Here is a 20,002-nt window from a genome sequence, read left to right as displayed (position 1 = left end):
TGTTATAATATTCAAAAAATAGAGTTGGAACTGTGGCATAAGAGACTTGGTCACCCACATATAGCCAAAATCCAACATTTTCCAAATCTAGGGAAATTTTGTAACTCTGAATCATTTGATTGTAAAGATTGTATTCTCGGCAAAATGAAAAGATTACCATTTCAGAACAGAACCTTTTTCTCTTCAAGACCACTTGAATTAATACACTCGGATGTTTGGGGTCCTGCACCAGTAATTTCTAAAGGAGGATTTGTTTACTATGTTATTTTTTTCGATGATTTCTCCCGACATACGTGGATGTACTTTCTCAAACATAAGTCTGAAGTACTTTCATACTTTCAAACTTTTCATAATATGGTTAAAAACAAGTTTCAAAATGATATTACTATTTTTCGCACAGATTCAGGGGAAGTGTTTTTATCCACAGATTTTCAAAATTATCTTAAATTGCATGGCATCACACATCAAAGATCTTGTCCTTATACACCTCAACAAAATGGACTGGCAGAACGAAAACATCGCCATATTATAAAAACCACTAGGACTTTATTAATAGCAAATCAAGTCCCGAAAGACTTTTGGGCAGAAGCTGCCTTAACTGCCACCTATCTCATTAATAGGATGTCATCTTCTTCGTTACAAATTATCACTCTCATTGAAAAACTTATGAACATTTCTCCAGACTACTCTAGACTAAGAATATTTGGGTGCAAATGTTTCATATTTACTGACAAAAATGATAAACTTTCTCCTCGTGCGATTCTCTGTGCCTTTTTAGGATATGCTGAAAACCAGAAAGGTTATAGATGTTTTGACTTCAAAAATAATAAACTATATGTGTCTAGAAATGTTTCCTTTCTTGAAAAGGAGAGCTTCTTTGATTTTAGAAAATTAAAATACGTCACTGAGTACTCCTTTTTGCTAGATCTAACATCAACATCTGATGAATATGACCTTGACTGTAACTTTGATGATGATCAAAGAATTATTGATCTTAATGTTGAAAATGAAGAAGTTCATAGAGATACTAGTATTCAATATTCCAGGCGACAAGAGTCTAATCCTCCATATGCACTTGAGAAATATTCTAACATTCCAACTAGACAATCATCCTGAATCTCGAGGCCTCCAGGAAAGTTTGTATCATACGAGTCTTTCTCACCCACATATAGGGCAGTTATTGCATTAATTCACTCATATGAAGAACCATCCACATATTTTCAAGCAAAAAATGATATCAAATGGATAGAAGCCATGAAAGCTGAATTAGATGCACTTGAAAAGGCTTCTACATGGAATATTCAAGATCTTCCTCCAGGGAAGAAAACTATAGGATGTCGATGGGTTTATAAAATTAAAACCAAGAGTGATGGTACTCTTGAAAGATATAAAGCCCGTTTAGTAGCCAAAGGTTATGCCCAAGAATATGGGATTGATTATGAAGAAACCTTTGCTCCGGTGGCTCGTATGAATACTGTCCGAACCTTAATTGCCTTAGCTTCTATCAAAAAATGGTCTATTTTTCAAATGGATGTCAAAAATGTTTTTTTAAATGGAAAGCTAGTTGAAGAAGTATATATGGAACCCCCTCCTGGTCTAAGTATTCCTAAGGGTAAAGTCCTTCGCTTAGAAAAAGCTCTTTATGGACTTAAACAAGCACCAAAAGCTTGGTATGATAGGTTTAGTCGTGTTATGATTGATATTGGTTTTCAATTCTGTTTAACTGACACTACTTTGTTTATTAAGAATTCTGATGCAGGGATCATTGTGCTTCTTCTCTATGTGGATGATATGATCATCACCGGAAGCGATAAACAGGGAGTTGAAACAATCAAAACACTTCTTAAATCTCATTTTGAAATGACTGATTTGGGCTTGTTGAGATATTTTTTAGGCATTGAAGTTGCTTATTCTCCTAGAGGATATTTATTATCTCAGACTAAATTTGCTTTTGATATTGTTTTCAGGTCTGGTATTACTGATGATAAGAAAGTTGACACTCCAGAAGTTGTTAATGTTAAAATGAAGATTGATGATGGAGAACTTCTTGCAGACCCTACTCCTTACAGACAGCTTGTCGGAGCACTTTCCTATCTATCCATTACCAGACCAGATATAGCACATGTTCATACAGCAAGTCAATTTCAACATGCCCCTACTTCTGTTCATATGGGAGCAGTCATGAGTATTATCAGATACATCAAGTCCTCTCTTTCACGAGGACTTTTTTTATCTTCCTCCTCTTCTCTTGATTTAATTGCATATACTGATGCTGATTGGGGAGGTGATCCCAATAACAGACACTCAACCACTGGCTTTTGTGTCTTTTTAGGGGAATCATTAATCTCGTGGAGGTGTAAAAAGCAGCAGAAGGTATCTCTCTCATCCACCGAAGCTGAATACAGAGCCATGGCAACCACGACCATGGAAGTAGTTTGGCTCCAGTAGTTTGGCTCCGACGACTGCTTGCTGACATGGGAGCTGAAGCAACAAAGGCTTCACAAATGTGTTGTGACAACAAAAGTGCGATCTACATTGTCAGTAACAGAACATTCCACGAACGCACCAAACACATCGAAATGGATTGTCACTACGTCAGAGAGGAATATCTACACGGGATAATTGATCTGCCATATGTCACTTCAAAATATCAGTTAGCAGACTTCTTTACAAAGCCTCTCGCTGCTCCCCGATTTCACTTTCTCTTAGACAAACTTTCGCTTATTGTACCGTAAGTTTGAGGGAGAGTGTTAAAATGTAAAACTGTACATATATGTATATATAATAATATTATATTATTATATATATATATAAATACATTTTTCATTTCTTTTTTTTCTGTAATTTTTTTTCTTTATTTTTATTTTTTGTCTTTATGTCATCTAGTTCAGTTTGAACTAGAATGACTGTTGCTAGTCAAGTCTTGTCCAGACTTGACTAGCAATAGAGCTCTTGGACTGACACAGTCCAACAACTCTTAATAGAGCTGTTGGACTGACACATTCCAACAGCTCTTAATAGAGTTGTTGGACTGTGCCCAACAGCTCTATTGAGTCCTCTTTCAGCTGTGTATATAAAGCGGTGCAGCCCCTCTTGTATTTTACTCCAATGCTTCTTAAGCAATTGGTTTTTCATATCAATAAAGAATACATTTTTATTTTTATTTTGTTTCCAGTTATACCCTTTTTAAGGGTTATGCTTTAGTGTCATTCTTGACACTTGCCCTTGTTAATCTAAGCTCGTGTTTCGAAGATCCCCATTTCATTTCCAATATCATTGTCATCTTCCCATGTAGCATACTTTTCAGTTTTGTCTTTGGGCTAATTTTCCAACAAAATATGTTTTCTACGATGCCCTGAGACAGACATCATGAACGTACGAGACAACCTAGCATAGTTAGTCTCATCCAGCTTTACCGATGATCTATATGAAAAGGGATTTGCAAAGGCTTTATAATCAGCCACTGTTTCGAACTTCATATTTGACTTCTATGTTTTTCCAAAATGCAGGTATAACCACACGCAAACACACCCTGCTGAAACTCGGATCTGATGCGCACCAACTATGAACCCGACTATATCAGATTTTAATTACACTTATAAATCTGATATACACAACCAACGACTGTAACACAACGACTATAACACGTTCAGATCCACAACCTGCATATATAACTTGAATTGAACTTTACCTAAACCATCCACCTCACAAAGGAACTGCGACAAGTTGCATACCTCGACCACACAACCGATTTCATATATGAATTATATAGATTAGATATGATCTAATCCATGTTTGCAACCTTGGAAGCTATCAAGATCGAGATGTGACTGGTTTATGACAGACGATGCAGGCTTCTTCGATGTCCACACTACCACCATCAACACGATCTGAAGTCAGATCCAAAACAGTCGGGTCATCACGCGCTCCAGGCTGCAGTTTGGGTCGGACGTCCGATTGAAAAACACGTGTCTCCCTGCTCCTACCACGCACAACAATCTCAGCTTCCACACGCACACCAGACGTTGTCAACGATCACCACCCGATCTGTGTTTCTGCTGGAGGAGGAGTAGGACGTCAGCGATGTACACACTGGCTTCAGATCTGCATTTTTGCTGCGCACGTTGAACCTGATCCACATATGGGTCAATCAAGTCAGATGCCCAGAGCAACGTTTTGCTCTGATACCATGTTGAAGACGACTAGGGTTTCACGCAAATCAGAAAAGAGAGAGAGAAAAAAAGAAAGAATCGTATATTGTTAATTAGGTCTAATCTCACTTAAATAGAGATATTAGACTAAAATACCTTATTTACAATAATGCCCCTAACCTCTTGAGTAGTTACTAAACTACCCATATGCGACAGTGACTGCTTCTCAACAGAGAGTATGGAACTCTTGGAGTTGCGGTTTTGGAGAAACCAAAAGGATACAAAAACTTTGTGTGCGTTATTGTTACCCTGAACTCGATATTGAGGTTCTTATCCTGACCACGGTTTTAGAGAGAGTCTGTCACTTTGTCTGGGGGTGGTGTGTAGACACTGTAACGCCCCAAAATTTCGACTTGTGGTTTCGAAAACCTTATCGAAAAACCTTTCAAAGATTTAAAGTTTTAACTTTTAAAAAACTACAGCGGAAGACATTTAGAAAGGAACACAAGTCAACAATCCTGGGTACGTTAGCTGAAAAACCATCATTCACATGTATAACCACTTAAAGGAATTTAAGAAATAAGGCAATAGATTAAAATCTGCAGTTTATTACAAAATGAGCATTTTATTCCAAAGTTCAATAAATCTAAAGAAAACTCCAAAAAGACCCAGAGCCAAGCCGCCAGCAGAAAGAAGATGAATCTTGATCCATATTGCACCATGCCATCGACCGCCAGTGAAGTCTTACTCCTCACCTGCCCATGAAATGGGTCAGTTTCATAACAAACCAGTAGGTGCACGAACAGATAAGTAGAATGAAAATAAAACAGGACATTCATGAGATAAGCAGTCATGATATTTAAGCAATTGTAGTCTATTCTAACAAATGTAATAAGTGCAAAGAGCTGTTAGTTGAAGCAGTATAAGTCTCAGTCATCTACAACTATTCATGAATATATTCTTTAAGTTCTGATATTAACTGGCCTGTGGGTACGCACAGACGCGAAACGTAGAAACAGCCGAGACCGATCCGGGGGTTTATTATGTCAGGTGTTTTCATTAACCCGGATGGCTGACTGAGTCCGCTCCTAAGGGGACGGTCAGTGACCAAGAGAGTAAATCCCCAAAGGCATTCGTGGCCCATGGATGCATCCAACTTCTGCAGAAGTGCCTGGGAGTTACCACCTAGGATAATTTATGGTAATCCCAATTCCCCTAACTCCGATGACTGGGGAAAACTGAGTCTTTTGCCCGTGGGTGATTGTTAACAACCTGTCCATCGGAGTCTTTGTACCATCCATCCTCTCCCTTGATGAACCGTGAAGATCGGATGGGTACGACGGGGGTTTCTTAACCGCCGCCCCATCCTACATGCTCTGGTCCATTAGACCCACTCGAGCATCTTGCCTGTGAAGGCGAATGGTCACCATTTATGTGATCTCAGCATTGTGCTAATTGCACTCATCGAGGTTGCTACAACCTCATCATCCCACCATCGTAACCCACATGGGACGTACTTGTCCAAAAGTACGATCGTACCTTCCTAGAGGTACAACTACGATGAGAGGGCAACATAATGTTTTATGATTCTTTTGGTTCCTACATGACATGTTTTGCTTTTCTGAGCAATTGGCCTGTGGAGGCCGATATTACCACCTCAAAATCAGTGTAGATTTCACACTTCAATACACTCCATGATCTTACATAAAATTCATACCGTACCTGCCTTAAGGTTCGGTTACAATAGCAATTGCAGTGGTTTTGAGTCTATTCACAAAGTCTGTCTTACGTATGCAGTTTCAAAGGAATAAGCATGCATAATAGACAATTATGAGTTAAGCAATCCTACACGTAAACAGGCATGCCAAGTAAACTACTTGATTCTTTCTAGAATGAGTCTACCCAAAGAATTTACATTATGCAATTTCAAAAGAATCACAAAGAGTAAAACTTTGACCAACCAATACTTCTTCAGATACGCAAGTATGCAAAATAACTATTTTATCTCAGAAGTCTTATTTTATTTTTTTCATACATACTATTCGTGCGACTTTCCCCTACCTCGGGATGTCGTGCAGCTGCGTGCATCTACGCGTGTAGATGATACGAGGCTCGGGCCGCGGAGCCAGAGCGGAGGTCCGATGTGAGGTCTGCAACAGTGCTACGTTAATTATTATGCGGAGAAATAGAAAAACAAGCCTGCCTATGGAAAAGAGAGAGGCAACAGGGGTGTGCCCCTGCTGGCCGAAATCAGAAAAACGACAAGGGGCGAGCCCTTGCCTGCAGACAGCCGCGGGGTGACAGGGGCTGAGCCCTCTGTCGAAAAAAAATACCGAGGCGGCAGGGGGGTCAGTGTAATGAAATATGCGGAAAAGCAAAGAGTGCACTAAGCACTTACAACATCTACTAATGAACAAACAAAGAAGGGCTAATACCCAAACCCACAAGAGACAACACAACATAAAAATATAAATGCCTCTTATTGAAAGAGAGAGAGCTCTCAAGAGTGAGGAATACAAGAGGGGTTCACCCCTATTTATACACAAGAGAAGGAGAGGGAGAGGGCCAAGAGGCCTTAAAAGGAGAGCCACCTAGGGGGCTCCCCATGTAGTCGTTGGGAGCCCCCAACGGTCACAAATGTGACCGTTGGGGGCCCCATCGACTACATGGTGGGGCCCCTTTTGTGTGAGCAAAAAAACAAAAAATAAAAAATAGATTTTACAAAAAATAAAGAGAAAAAATAAAATAAGAAAAACAAGTACCCCTATCGGGTACTTGTGAAATGACAAAAATACCCCTATCGGGTATTATATATATATATATATATATATATATATATATATATATATATATATATATATATAAATATATATATATATGAATTACATATATTTTAACACCCTCCCTCAAGCTTTACGGGGATATAACCGAAAGCTTGTTAAGGAGAAACAAAAACCGATGAGCCGCAAGAGCCTTAGTGAAGAAGTCTGCCAACTGGTACTCTGATGTGACGTAAGGTAGTGCTATAGTTCCTCTTAGGTATTCATCCCAAACGTAATGGCAGTCCATCTCAATATGTTTAGTACGCTCATGGAAGGTGTGATTGCTTGCAATATAGATTGCGCTTTTGTTGTCACAACACATCTTCGAAGGAGTAGAGATGACAATGCCCATATCACTGAGGAGGCTTCTTAGCCACACAAGTTCCATGGTTGTAGTGGCCATAGCACGATATTCTGCTTCCGTCGAGGACAATGATACTTTGTGTTGCTTCTTGCATCTCCACGAAATCATAGAGTCACCTAAGAAAACACAAAAACCGGTAGTTGAGACTCGGTCATTGGGATTTCCTCCCCAATCTGCATCAGTATAAGCAATTAAGTCAAGTGACGAGGCAGAAGAAAGAAAAACTCCCTTAGTTATGGTATTTTTGATATATCTGACGATCCTTAAGACTGCACTCATGTGCACAGTTGTAGGTGCATGTTGAAACTGACTGACAGAGTGGACGGCATGAGCTATGTCTGGCCGTGTGATGGATAGGTAGGTTAGAGACCCAACAAGTTGCCGGTAGGGAGTAGGATCCTCGAGAGGTGTTCCATCTTTCAACCTTAATTTTGCATTGATGACTTCTGGGGTTTCTGTCTTCTTATCATCGGAGATACCCGATTTGGAACAGATGTCAGCAGCAAGTTTCATCTGAGAGAGAATGTACCCTCGAGCAGAGTACGCCACTTCAATTCTTAAAAAATATCTTAGGAAACCAAGGTCAGACATATCAAAATTTTCTTTCAAAACCTTTTTAATATCCTTAATGCCTTGCTCATCACTTCCTGTGATGATCATATCATCAACATAAAGTAGTAAAATAACTACTGAAGACCCTGCACTTTTCACAAACAAAGCAGTGTCAGTATAACATGAACGAAAATTTAAACTTGTCATTACATTACTAAATCTATCATGCCAAGCCTTTGGAGCTTGTTTTAAACCATATAATGCCTTTTTAAGTTTAAGAATTTTATTTTTACCAATACATACTCCTGGTGGGGGATCCATGTAAACTTTTTCATTTAATTCGCCATTTAGAAATGCATTCTTAACATCGAGTTGATAGATAGGCCATTTCTTCACAGACGCAATAGCAATAAGAGTCCTAACACTAGTCATTCTAGCAACAGGTGCGAAGGTTTCTTCATAATCTATACCATATTCCTGAGCATATCCTTTAGCTACTAGCCGTGCTTTATAACGTTCTAATGAACCATCACTCTTGGTTTTAATTTTGAAGACCCATCTACATCCTATTGATTTCTTTCCAATGGGTAACGAAGTTATTTCCCAAGTTTTAGCTTTTTCAAGGGCACTAAGCTCTAAGTTCATGGCTTCAACCCATTGGGGAATATTTTTGGCCTCATTATAGTGTGAAGGTTCATGAAATGAATGCAACGCAATTAGACATGCTCTATATCTAGGAGTTAGGGACTCATAGGAAACAAACCTATTTGGAGGATTGGAGATCCGACTGGATCTCCTTAAAGATGTTTCTTCAATGTCGGATCCTTGAGAGTATTTTTCTAAGACACTTATCTGAGTTTGTTGACCACGCCTAACATATGTTTGGATTGGTCTATTATTCTCATCTATAGCATTATCAAGAGGAATTTCCTCTAGGTCATTCAAAGACTCATTAGAGATTTCCTCTTCTTGAGGAGTCTCATCTTCTTGAGATAGAAGATCAAATAAAAAAGTATATTCACTTTCGTCAATATCTTTAGTTTTCACAAAACCATTTTCATTTTCCAAAAATGTTACATCTTTGGATACATAGAATTTGTTATTTTTCAAGTCAAAACATCTAAAACCCTTTTGATTTTCTCCATAACCCAAGAAAATGCATTCAATAGCTTTAGGAGATAATTTGTCCCGTTTATGAGTAAGGACAAAACATTTACATCCAAAAACTCTTAATCTATTGAAGTTTGGTGTTCTTTCAAATAGTTTTTCGTATGGAGATGTATTTTGTAAGAAAGAAGATATCATTCTATTTATTAAATAAGTTGAGGTTAAGGCCGCTTCGGCCCAAAAATTCTTTGGAATTTCTTTGGAAATAAGGAGTGTCCTAGTGGTTTCCATGATATGTCTATGCTTTCTTTCGGCCAAGCCGTTTTGTTGGGGAGTCCTAAGACACGATCTTTGATGACAAATTCCATTTACTTCTAAGTAGTTTTGAAATTCATTTGATAAATATTCTCCACCCGAATCGGATCTAAGAGTAGAGATATTACTTAAAAATTGATTTTTAACTATCATATGAAATTTTTTGAAAAAGTCAAAGACTTCGGATTTTAAATTGAGAAAGTAGATCCATACATACCTAGTGTAGTCATCGATGAAAGTGACATAATAGGAGTACCCTCCTTTAGACATGACGGGGGAAGGACCCCAAACATCCGAATGGACTAACTCAAAAGGTCTTTTGGACACAAAAGTTCAGTTTGGAAAAGGAGTAGATTTCATTTTGCCAAAAATACAATTCTTACAAACAAAATGTTTCTCATTACAAAATTTCTTTCCAAATGGAAAGGAGTACATTTTTGAGAAACTTGGATGTCCAAGTCTTTGATGCCAAATATCAATATTTTTATCTTGGACATGGTTACAAAAAGAGTTAATGGAGAGTTTCAAGTTGCTCATGTAATAGAGATCTCCCCTTCTATGGCCTTGCCCAATCAGCTTCCCGGACCGGAGATCCTGTATAGAGCAATCCTTAGTTGAGAAGGAGATTTTACATCCATGATCGCATATTTGAGCAACAGAGAGGAGATTTAAATTAAGCTGAGGTACAACTCTCACGTTTGGCACAAAGAAGTCTTTTGAAAAGTTTAAGGTTCCAAAACTTTTTACTTGTAAAGATGTACCATCGCAGTTGAAACATAGGAGTTTTTATAATTATTACATAAATCGGAAAGCTCATTTTCAAGGGGGGTCATATGAAAGGAAGCTCCAGAGTCAAGGATCCAAGACGACATACCTGGAGGAGAGGAAGAAGCTACGGTGGCACCCGAAGTTGATGGAATCTTTAGTAGAGTTTGTAGTGCCTCCGATAGTTGAGCAAGAGAAAAAGAGTCCGTTCCTTTGATTGTTTCCTCTTTCTTTTGAGTAGCTTCTTCAACGGAAGCAACTTTATTTTTTGGTGCTTCATTCAACTTAGGGCAATTAGGTCTTATATGACCCGGTTCTTGACAATGAGGGCAAATGGCTTTTCTATAGTTGCTATTATAGTTATTTTGCCTTCCAAAATGTGGAGGTTTGTAGGTTTTCATATGGTTGCCGGGTTTTGATACGGCCAAGACATCATTTCCTCCTTTAATCATGCCAAGACGGGTTTCTTCTTGGCATATTTCGGCTATGGCATCTTCCAAGGGAAGAGGCTTTGATCTATGTAGGAGGGAGGATCTAACTTGTTCATATTCGGGCCTAAGCCCATGTAAAAATTGGAAAAAGTGTTCTTTTTCCATTTGTTCTCTCCTTAATTCCACATCTATACTAGAAACCCATTTTGGTTCTAGTAAGGATAGCTCATCCCATAGAGGGCCAAGAGTGCTAAAGTAGTCCCTAACACTCATTTCTCCTTGCTTGATAGTCCGGATTTTTTCTTGAAGAAAGAATTGACGAGCAAGGTCTTTTTGTGTAAACATACCTTTCATGAAGAACCATGCTTCATTTGCCATCCGAAATTTGGCAATGTTGGCGCAAATCTTGAGCTCCACATTGTTCATGAACCAAGCAAGAATCTTGGCATGCTTACTTTCCCAATCTTCTATTTTAGATTGGTGATCTTCAATGGCCTTCATGCGGGCATCTCCTTCAAGAGCTTTTTTTTTATCGCCTTCCATCTTAGTTAGTTGGAGTTGTGGTTCCGGAATGGTGCCCATAACGTATCCCCAAAGCTTTTTCCCTTTGAGGTTGTTTTCCATGGCGGTGGCCCACATCATGTAGTTGGAGCCATTGAGCTTGAAGGAGAGATCAATCTTTTGTTCTCCTTCCATAATAACCACTCACAAGAGGATACCAAGGAGAGAGAGAGAAAAAAAAAAAAAACAAATATATCTACACCACTAGCTATATTAAGAAGAAGAGCATACACAAGGCTCTGATACCATGTAATGAAATATGCGGAAAAGCAAAGAGTGCACTAAGCACTTACAACATCTACTAATGAACAAACAAAGAAGGGCTAATACCCAAACCCACAAGAGACAACACAACATAAAAATATAAATGCCTCTTATTGAAAGAGAGAGAGCTCTCAAGAGTGAGGAATACAAGAGGGGTTCACCCCTATTTATACACAAGAGAAGGAGAGGGAGAGGGCCAAGAGGCCTTAAAAGGAGAGCCACCTAGGGGGCTCCCCATGTAGTCGTTGGGAGCCCCCAACGGTCACAAATGTGACCGTTGGGGGCCCCATCGACTACATGGTGGGGCCCCTTTTGTGTGAGCAAAAAAAAAAAATAGATTTTACAAAAAATAAAGAGAAAAAATAAAATAAGAAAAACAAGTACCCCTATCGGGTACTTGTGAAATGACAAAAATACCCCTATCGGGTATTATATATATATATATATATGAATTACATATATTTTAACAGTCAGCCCCTGCCAAACGCAAAGAAGCGGCAGAGGCTGAGCCCCTGCCGGCAAAATAAATGTGGCAGGGGCTGAGCCTCTGCCAGAAACAACCAAGTGGCAGGGGTTGAGCCCCTTTCAGAAACGATTAGGTGGCAGGGGCTGAGCCCCTGCCTGCAAAAATGAAAGTGGCAGGGGCTGAGCCCCTGCCAGCAACGATGAAGTGGCAGGGGCTGAGCCCCTGCCGGCAAAATGAAAGTGGCAGGGGCTGAGCACCTGCCAGCAACAATGAAGTGGCAGGGGCTGAGCCCCTGCCAGCAACAATGAAGTGGCAGGGGCTGAGCCCCTGCCGGCAAAATGAAAGTGGCAGGGGCTGAGCCCCTGCCGGCAATAGAAGAGTGGCAGGGGTTGAGCCCCTGCCAGAAACGTCAAGTGGCAGGGGCTAAGCCCCTGCCGGAAACATCGAATCGGCAGGGGCTGAGCCCCTGCCGACAGACACGAGACGGCAGGGGCCCAGCCCCTGCCGATGGTGGTGAAGTGGCAGGGCCTCGGCCCCTGCCTGGAAGAGTCAACGAATGGCAGGGGCCCCAGCCCCTGCCAGACCGAGCCACGGCGATCCCAAAGATGACAGGCAAAAAAGGGGTGCCGCAGGGGTGACTGGACCCCTGCTGGCCCTCCGACAGCCCCAGCAGAAAGGGGAAAAAAAAAGGCGACAGGGCCTGAGGGCTCCCTGTCGACCCTCCGAAAGGCATCAGGGGACGTGGGAGGGCGCGGTAGGGGCCGTGCGCCGCCTGTCGGCCTCCCGGCGAGGTGACAGAAGGGGGGGTGAAGAAGAGAAGAGGGAGGAGAAGAGAAGAGAGAGGAGAAGAGAGCGGCGTACCTGGGAGTGGTGGCCGGCGTCGGCGGCGTGCGCAGCAGGGAGGAGACCGGCGCGGAGGGGGGGCGAGGGCTGCGAGAGGGAGGGGTGACTCCCCTCGCCCTCCAACGTCTCTCTTAAAGGAGCAGGGGGGCAACGGAAGGGGAAACCCCTTGTGGGTTTCCCTAATCTTCCCGCGAGCGAAGGGGGAGAAGGGGGGTGGGTTGCGGCGCCCGAAAGCTCGGGTGAGCTCGGGTTAGGTAAAACCCTAATAAAAAAAAGGGGCCCGGGTCGGGTCCGGACCCAGCCCGGGTCCAAATTTTTTTTTTTTTTTTTTAAATGGGGTTTTACAGACAGCTGTTATTTTGGTATACCAAGAAAGTAGCGTCAATGGATGTTGATTTTCATGATGTCCCCGACATTAGATGTTGATTTTCAATGTTCCAATGGATGGTGTTGTTTCCTGATATCGGTCGAGGGTTAAGTTTGGAACCCAGTAATAAAATACAAATTGTGTGCTAAGCTACCCTGTGAACCTAACTTGACCTTAAAAATTTTACCTGTTTGGTGTATTTGCGGGCAACGGTAATTAAAAAGATAAACTTAGATTGTGTGCATTTAATAGGAACATGCATATGAAAAAGAAAACTTGACTAAAGATAATAATGTATTCATACATATGCAGTGAAATCATGCATATTCCTGTTATACATTAGATCATGCATATTTACTTGTTCCCTTAATTATGATATATTGATGAATGCATGATGTTTTTTTCCTACTGCATGCTACATGTTCATATTGCTTAACTTGGGGTCCTTATTGATTATTAAATTGTCTCTCATGCTTAACAATTATTCTTTATTGCATAAATTATTAATTGAATTACGAATTTGTCATAAATGCGTCCCTCTAAATTATTGCATTAATCTTATCTGTGTTCTTTATGCTTATTTGTTTCATTTGAGGGATTCATACGCAGAATTCTTTGGATTCTGACACCCTACTTTTTGTGTTTTTTGCAGCCTCAGATGCCTAGTGGGAAGAACTTGCTTTTGAGAAGAGTCACGAGGGGACTACACGACTGCAAGGCAGATTCTTAGAACAGCGTGGCTCTTTCATTTTGCTTTATTTACTTTTTATTTACTTATCTCTCGAACTATATGCATTTTAATAAATAAAGTTTGGATTGGTTTGGTATGAAAGATGAGTATAAGATCCTTTGTGGTGGTGGTGGTGGTGGTGTTTAACTGTAAGGCCCCGTCTCTAGGAATGTTTTCACACTTGTTTAAAAAAAAATTGTCACTTCTTCACGTGTATAAGATGGGGTCGTTACAGAAACCAAGCACTAGACAAGAGTCAAAATATGTAGTTTAGGCCACAAACATTACAAGAAAACCCCCAAAACACCAATATAACCTAACACCAAGTATTATTTCTTCACTGATGCTGAAACAATACCGACAATGAGCAAGAACCACTCACAAAACTCTTCACAATAAAGCAATCCAAGTCACAACAACCACTTACTAACAATTAGCATTCAAAGCCAACAAATATCAAAGTACCATGGCCACTATGGTAATCTGATAGGGCTAACACCAGAACTGCCTGGAATACAAGTTCAAGCCATAACTTACAAGAATGCTGCACAGTGCAACAAACACACCACATTGACCACAACAAACCAACAAGCAAGATATAACACCCAAAATTCCAAAGCGCTACATTGATCTCAGCCGATAGTAATATAGGCCAGCACTATATCAGTTCATGATAACTACCCAGTAATACTTCAGCTGATATAAAGAACTTAACAAAATCCCTTTCAGCTGGTATGAAGAACTTAGCAAAATCCCTTTTAGAAATTCCCAATCAAACATGAACACAGTCCAGAATAGTCGATTTTAGATAGACCCACAATCATAACACAACATTCTGAGAATATGACACTATCCAAAATAAAACGAGTCGATATAATATAGCCTCAAACTAGGTCTACTGCCAGAGGTAGACTCACAAATGATTAAAACTTCACCAAATTCTCACAACATCCAGATCACATCTAACAGGATCCAAATACAAAAACGACTCAGGTAGAACCAATCTGAGTCTTTAAAAACCTATTATGAGATCAGAAATCAGAAATCACACAAATCTGATGCTATTGATGCCCATTTTGCAGAAAATACTTACAAAATCACAAAAAATCAAACACAACTCCAAAAATCACAATTCTTGTTTCGATGAACTTCTAAAATGAAGAGCCATCAACTCCCTACCTCAATTGATCGATACCCCAATCAATCTTCCCAGGCACCTCCTGACATGACTCCTAGCACGAGTTCCAAGGTAGGTTTGCAACCAGAACGAAATGGAGTCTCCTTTCTCTCCAACACTCAACCTCAACCCTCTGTGGCTTGAATATGTATCTGATACCATATTCAAAGCAAGTACAGAGAATTCACAAGATAACTTCATTCAGTTGAAAGATAAGAGGCTACACTAGATAAAGGAGTTGACCTCCCTATTCCACTACAGGACAAAAGAGATTAACTTTTACAACTGAAAAAGTACAGGAATGCCCTTATAAACAATGATATTTACAAATACATAAAGGGTAGCACTATGTACAGTGAAATACATGTATTACACTACTCAACAAATGGCAGCAAGGAACCATGAGATGCATGGAGGATGGATGTCATTCACAGCCGATTAGCATTGATTTGTGCAGGTTCACCTTTTGTTTTCACTATTGGCAAACTTCCCCATCTTTTTGTGATCCTTGGTTTTATTTTTTCCTTAAAGTTTTGGATTTAGACTGTTGGTGTTTCATTTGACTTTTTTAATTGTTGGTGGTGCTGCAGATGTAAAGATAGAAATTGGGCTTTTGTGTTGAAGCATGATAATGCCTTCAATTTGTACGAGGAGAGATATTTTCACATGATGTAGAGAGCTTCGCTTGGTTTATGGTGGTGAATGGATTCTAGTCACATTTGATTGTAGGTATTTTGTTGAGTTTAGGATATGCATCCCAATCAAAGTTATCACCTTCTTAGAACTTACTCTTTTTCAGATCTTTCTACCATTTTCTTTCCTTTAATCGTTTATTGGTGTAACTTAGCAATAAGAAATTTATCTGTGATGTTTTTCTATTTATTTGTTTTTTTGGCTTCTAGCTCATAGCAACAAAACTATCCATTTTAATTTAAAAAGAAGGGATGCATTCATATCAAGAATGTCGGGTACATTTTTCTTTGACAAAGTTTCCAAAGTGTTGCTCTCTCTCTCTCTCTCTCTCTCTCTCTCTCTCTCTCTCTCTCTCTCTCTCTCTCTCTCTCTCTCTCTCTCTCTCTTTTCCTGTGCATTTGCACGGGTTTTCAAATAGCATATATATACAGATATATCGTAGAATATAAGCAAATGTTCTTAGGCATGTCGATGGTGAAAGGACAAGAATAAAAAATTTCAAATCGTACCTAGAGGATCTGTACGTGGATATTCATCACCTGTATACTGATTTATTGCCTATATATTAGTATTTCTAGGGTGCTCTGGGAGCACCTACATCCACCTAATAAAAGCAGTACCCTATCGTTAGTGATGCAGGCATTATAGCTGGCATGTACATTCTGTTAGAAAGTGAGTTGGAATACATTGGGTTCAATAATGAACCCATACATATGCACGTGAAGTGCAAATATACCCATTAAAGGGAAACAACACAAGCACATAATGTGCTAACCCATAAAACCCATAAAAAGGGAAAAATATGACATAAAGTCATAAGTTGCATATCATTGAAGAAACAATGGACAAGGGGTAAAAACCCCATTACAAATGGAGCATAAGCTCCCTCAAGTAGTAAGAAATACAAAGGGGGAGACCCCTATTTATAACACAAGAAAGGAGCCACCTAGGGGGCTCCCAAAGGAGTCGTTGGGAGCCCCCAACGGTCACATTTGTGACCGTTGGGGGCTCCCCAACGACTCTTTGGGGAGTCACCCAAGGTTGCGCAAACCACGAAAAAGGAAAAAATAAAAAATAAATTTAAAAGGAAAATTACAAACATATTCCCAATAGAATATGCGTAAAATAGTGAAATGTCTAAACTACCCCTATGCCTATAAATAGAAAAATATATATTTTATATATATAATTAGGATAATACATATATATTACAAATGTTGAATGATACATTTTAACACCCCCCCTCAAGCTTTGCATGGGGGAACAAAAAGATTGAAGACGGCAAGAAGGAGAATCTCAAAGCTTCAAGAGCCTTCAGTACGAATGCCATTGTAAATGTCTTCCTCCAATGTCTTTATCGATGAGCACCTTCTATCCAAGGTACTTCTTTTCCTCTTATCTTCAGGATCCTGAGAAAAAACAACAAAAGAACAAGTAAACAATATCTTTGCACTTTACTCAAAAAAGAACATTCCTAACAAGGTGCAAAAATTTATGCATAATAAGATGGTTACCTTAGCATGAACCGAAGAAATTTAGAAAACCAAAAGTTTCTAAATCATACATCATGTTAAAAAAAAAATGAGCGGAAGCAAAAAATATGTAAAAGTAAATTGCAAGAATGCATAATGCATTCATAAGGTCCACCATTGGACAAATATAACCCCATAATGGGGAATAACAAAATGGTCCACTAAGGGACACCACAATAAGCCTACGAAGAGGCATGATATACATAAACATTATTGAATGAGGGCCCAAAAAAGCCATAAAGAGCATATGCATATACTTATCATGAAATGAATTAATACTCAAAGAACTCATTAATGATCATGCTTCAAACATGTAATGAAGTGCCAAACAAGAGAAACAAAGTCTCCAAGCATACTTTAGGCAAAATAAACCCAAGAGTTCACAAGGTTTTAAAATCATTTATGAAAGACATACTTAATACACATTTTGCATATAAGGGTGGCAAAAACAATAAGCACTTAATATATAGATTAAATGCTAAGAAATCAACTTGATATGCATATCAAAAATATAATTTGCTTGAAAAACACAAGTCATGAATGAAATTTTGCAAATTTCAACAATAGTTTATCCATTACAAACATCTTCCTCATTAGTCCTCCAAAACCCATAAATCAAGTGTATAAGCTACTAGATCAAGAATATAAAGCCATTAAAGGCCAAAGACACACACAAAGGTGTGTAAAAGAACCTCTTGTCTACATATAATAATACTTGAAATAAGTGCATCTACGACAAGAACAAGAGAATACATGCCAACATGGACTAAAAAGTATCCCTTGTCTACGTAAAAAATACACTTAAAACCAAGTATGTTCAGCTACTAGAACAAGAGTAATAAGCCAACCATGGGCTAAAACATAATACATCTCTTGTCTACATATGATAGCACTTGAAATGAGTGAAATAAGCCAACCATGGGCATACATCTAAAGCGACTAGAAGAAGGACACAAACGCCAACATAGGCTAAAAATCACACACCATGGTGTGAATCAACGTGCCTTGTCTACATATAAAAACACTCAAGACAAGTGTGTTCAGCTACTAGACCAAGAGAGCAAAAGCCAACAAAGGGCTAAAAACACACGAAGGTGTAATAAAATTCTTGTCTACATATGATGACACTTAGATAATGGGCATAAAAGAAAAAGACTTTTGAGGCAATAAACTTGTAATGAAAATAAACCTCGAATAAAACAATACTCCTTTTAAAATGAATTCTCATAACAATAACATGCATGTAAAAAATATCTTCAACAAGATACTATAATCGATAAAATAAAATTCTTGAGAACAAATGTGTGAACATACACACACCAAGAACACTTAGAATACTTGTGCAAAATCACAAGAACACATGTGCACAACGAGCACCACATACGGAATCACAAATGTGCAAATGCACTCATAAGATTCATAAACAAATAAAAGGTTGGGCTATAATCCCAAAACATCTTGATTTTAAAAGTACCTTAAAACATTTAAGGTTTCAAATACCATATGTCCATCACATTTACTTAGAAGCATCCATAATATCAATGGCACAAGAACAAACTAGTGACACACTCATATACCAAATCATTCTAGAGTCCCAAGGTGCCCATAACTCACCTCAACCCCCATCTATAATATGGTAGGTGGACAATCTAAAAAGACATAACAACGAGTGTCACATTCATAATTAGAGATCATATACCAAATCATTCTAGAGTCCCAAGGTGCCCATAACTCACCTCAACCACCATCTATAATATGGCAATTTGGACAATCTAAAATGATATAACACGAGGTGCCCATAACTCACCTCAACAAACATCTCTAATAAAACAATAATAAGGCCAAAACAATGATGCATTAAATAACATGTGATGGACAAACATAAATGCCACAAAAGGGCAATAAACACATAAGGAATCATTTTCAAAATAAAATTTTTTTTTTACAAAGAGGACCGATTAACAAATTGAATCAAAGGTCCAATATAATCCATCAAAACAATTTTGCATAACCACAAATTATGCTTAATCTTCAAAAGAAGTCTTGTACACCAAAAAGGCTTATTATGCAACAAACATAACATGAAATATTAAGCAACATCATGCGTACGAACCGATTTGGAACAAACAAGCCTTAATTATGAAAGATATAAGGTGCAATTAAGCGGTGAAGTTGGTGAAGTTCGAAAATAACAAACTTAGGCCAATATAGGCATTCATAAAGATGGTGAAGTTCAAAAAACTTATGAAATCTACTATTGCAACTTAAAAATGATACTCATAAACAATCATGAGATCTCCATAAAAGAGTATATACTCACAAGAAGATTATAAGGACCGAAAGGCTCCTTAAGGAGAGCTTAAACACAAATAAAACTCCCAACGAAGGGGAAAACTCCATTAAAGTGGAAGAAATCCCAACAAAATAGATTCATTAACAAAACCTTATGATAAAATAAGATTGTACTATGGCATAAATAAAAATTAAACATTTATTGAGGGAAAAATTAAAAAACTCTTAGTTTTATCAAAAAACATGACTTAATAGATTCTTACCTACTCCTAATGAAATAAGTACGCAATAAACATTAGGGAAGATCATAACTTTTATAATGAAATATGCTGAAAAGCAAGGAGTGCATTAAGCACTTACAACATTCACTAATGAACAAACAAAAGGGCAAACACCCAAACCCACAAGAGACAACACAACATAAAAATATAAATATCTCTTATTGAAAAGAGAGAGAGCTGTTGAAAACATCCTTAAGAGTGTAAAGATGAAAAGAAAATCACCATATTCCATAAGACCATTTTAAAATTTAATTCAACCGGTATTATATATAAAAAAAAAACTTTCTTA

General features: G+C 38.7%; 1 protein-coding gene across 3 annotated transcripts in view; it reads right to left on the bottom strand.

The window, feature by feature from the left end:
- Positions 1-20,002, bottom strand: part of LOC149843158 (Phosphoenolpyruvate carboxylase family protein) — a 63,035-nt gene that overhangs the window by 28,848 nt on the left and 14,185 nt on the right. The window lies entirely within an intron of this gene.

The sequence above is a fragment of the Nuphar pumila genome, chromosome 3, assembly GCF_984573655.1.
Source record: "Nuphar pumila chromosome 3, dmNupPumi1.hap1.1, whole genome shotgun sequence".
In the NCBI taxonomy this organism is placed as follows: Eukaryota; Viridiplantae; Streptophyta; class Magnoliopsida; order Nymphaeales; family Nymphaeaceae; genus Nuphar; species Nuphar pumila.
This window is presented reverse-complemented; position numbering and strand designations above follow the sequence as displayed.